Here is a 3,081-nt window from a genome sequence, read left to right on the forward strand (position 1 = left end):
AAGCATTACCGTAGTTTTAAATCGAACCTATCTGTGAGTTGTGATTGACACCAAAATACTGCGAACAAGTAAGTGTATAACAAATCGCCTTTTCAAACCATCGAGGCATTTTGAGTTTGAAGGGCATTCTTTTATTCGTTATTCAGCTTTTGATGGTTTGTTACCTTGTAAAAGAATAAACCGTAGAAACTGTTCGAACCGGAAAACGTCATCGCTGAAGTAACCAATTGTGACAGCGACCAGCGTGAACCGGTACCCGTGACGTCATCTTCAACCGCCGTCATAACAAGGCGATACATGTCCTGGGAAAGCCCATTCGTCTACCCCGAGACCTCAAGACCACACGACACTTAAAAGTTGAACCGTTCTGATCGTTAAACTCAATACATATATTACAACGGATGGCCGAGAAAAGGCAACTCCAGGCTTGCAAGTTCGCGCTGCTTGGATTTTCAGCGCCGGGCTTTGATCCCGTACCGATGTTGGTGAAAGCCGATCAACGCCAACACCACGGTGGCTACCAGGTGAGCGATTTTAAGCACGAGTTTGACCTAGCTGCAGTTCAGTAGCTCGAGGTTTTGCCTGGGTATTTGGGTCGGACGGCAAAACCAGTATTTGGGTCGGACGGCAAAACCAGTTTTCTGGTTTTGCCGTCCGACCCAAATAGCCAGGCAAAACGTCGAGCTATTGAACTGCAGCTGGAGTTTGACCCTTTTAAACCCCTTTCATAAATTTGACGTGAAGGTCAAACGAAAGAATTGTTGAATTTATTTTTAAACGTACTCAACCATAGATTAAAATGCCCATGGCTTACCGTCGAAGCTTGACCGTGACACAATATTATTATACTTGCAATGAACAATATTACTAGATTTTAAATTTTTAGGACAAATTGTCTGTCGTCGATATATAAGCTTATGCTAACTGGTATATGGTTACTGTACATTTTTACAAGCTACAGTTCGAGCTGTTACATTCGTGATTGACTTGAGTTATTCATAAAATCGTTGCAATTATTTTTGGGCGCATTCCGATCGTATCATTCTTGAATTTTATTGACTTAGAGCATATCCATTTAACAGTGTACGGTAACAGTCGTCACGATTCTTATTAGAACACTGGAGAATGCGGCTATTTACAATATTCAGATAAATGCGAAAGAAAAGTAGGCCCTTTTTATCAAATTTCGCTCCTCATTTTATACGTAGGTTTTCATATGGTGAATTTCCCTGTTCCTTTCCCTGTATAAATGAGAATATAGTCAAATGATGGTGTACGTGCACTTCTAGGCAAATTTTAAATTTACCACAAATCACAGTGGGCGTTCTATCAGGAATTAGGGAGTGGAAACGACGGGGTATGATAGAAGGATTACTCTGTGCGCCCTGTCGACGTGTCTGAATAATAAGGTCACACGAGGTCACTGAAAATAAACAGCATTTCTTTCTACATCAACACGCAAGTATTCCACTCTTAATTGCACTAGACAAAGGTTACGGTCAAAGCGCCATTATAGTTGCGAACCAGCCATGGTGATTTATTTCTATATTCTTCTTGTATATAGTGATCCTGATTAACATTTCACTGCGTCATAATTCACTCAATGCCATGTTCAATGTCACTTTCGCCCGCCAGAATGAAGATACAGTACGGCACGTAGACAACGTCACAACCGGCAATGACCATGGCGTTGCTAGGTATCTCCAAATGCCCTTACAGTGGTGGAGGGATTTCAAAACCGCTCAGGATTAATCTACAGCCTGGTATGCTTGTAAGTGAACGACGTCATCGGCGGACACCGCTCCAACGTGCCGCCACCTACAGGAGAGGAGAGAGACAGACGTCTTGCCAAGGACCTATATGAAATCAAGGACCCAAACGTCGGAAGGACTTAGGCCTACATGAAGACAGACCATGGTAGTTGTTTCTGAGAAGACAGACCATGGTAGTTGTTTCTGAGACAGAGAGAGAGAGAGAAACATTCCTCAGGAGAATACATCTGTCTGAACATTTTAAACAATGGCAGTGTCCATTTACAATTGCCATTTCGAACTCCGACTCACTATTTACATATCATACATAAAATTATCATGCTATTGGCACGTTGAAACAAGCAAGTGTGAAAGTGAGTGGTGTTTTATGCTATTGGACTGCTTTAAACATATGAAAAATGATGTATCTTTATTTACAAAAGATGTATTTATAATTAAAACTTTAGCTTTGATCGGATATTTATTTTCTATTTATCGATTTTTTTTGGTTTCTAAAAGGAATAAAAAGTTATCACATACCTACAGTTAATGTTGTCTTACTGAGAATGTGACGTGTCTGCATGTTGCAATTGGAATGTATGTACCCGACTTGCTAGTATCCCTTTCATAAGAAAGCCGAGGGAAATTACATTATTTATACTGATGTCACTTAGTGCACTTTCCTTTCTGTTGCACTGTTACTGAATACTGTTGACTTGCTTCCAAGAAGCGTGGACCTTCCGAAACTAAACAGGAATTAAAATCCCGCAGAATTATCGAACAGGAAACAGTGGCATCTCTGGAAATAGCACACTGGGAAAACTAGACATCGCAGGGTCATGGGTTTTACATGCCACCGTTGTTCGGGGATCCACTTGTTCGTTGGATATTCTTGAAACTATGCAAATGCAACCACGTGGAAATTGATGCAGCGGGTTCAGGAATGTACTGAACAGCTGACGTTGGCTTGTCAATAAGTTCACACTAAGTTCAGAGAATTTCCAAATGTAAGCTTATGTTGTATCCGTTGTGTGTCAGTATTCACATCAAATGACCAAAGAATTCACTTCATGGACAGAATCTTGAAAAATAGCGTTTTCTGGTCTTGTTAATGAAAAAAATATTGCTAATATGCATGGGCTACCAGCCATTGTCACTGGGCTACCACTTCAGAAAATGGTAGCCCAAGTTGACTACCAGGGAAAAAAGTTAATTTCGAGCCTTGGTACAGATAAGCTCCCCTCCCTGGCCAATATAATAATTTCCTGAAGTGTGAGAACAATACCTCACTTTTACATTTCATGTCATAATAAATTGTCCCCTTCATGGC

The 3,081-nt window shown here is 40.8% G+C and overlaps 1 long non-coding RNA gene across 1 annotated transcript; it reads left to right on the forward strand.

The window, feature by feature from the left end:
• Positions 1-282: 282 nt before the first annotated feature.
• Positions 283-2,290, forward strand: LOC139134994 (uncharacterized). The gene is made up of 2 exons (XR_011552914.1): positions 283-524; positions 1,636-2,290. It is a non-coding gene; the product is annotated as an uncharacterized lncRNA (long non-coding RNA).
• The last annotated feature ends 791 nt before the right edge of the window (positions 2,291-3,081 follow it).

This window comes from Ptychodera flava, chromosome 6, assembly GCF_041260155.1.
Source record: "Ptychodera flava strain L36383 chromosome 6, AS_Pfla_20210202, whole genome shotgun sequence".
Classification (NCBI taxonomy): domain Eukaryota; kingdom Metazoa; phylum Hemichordata; class Enteropneusta; family Ptychoderidae; genus Ptychodera; species Ptychodera flava.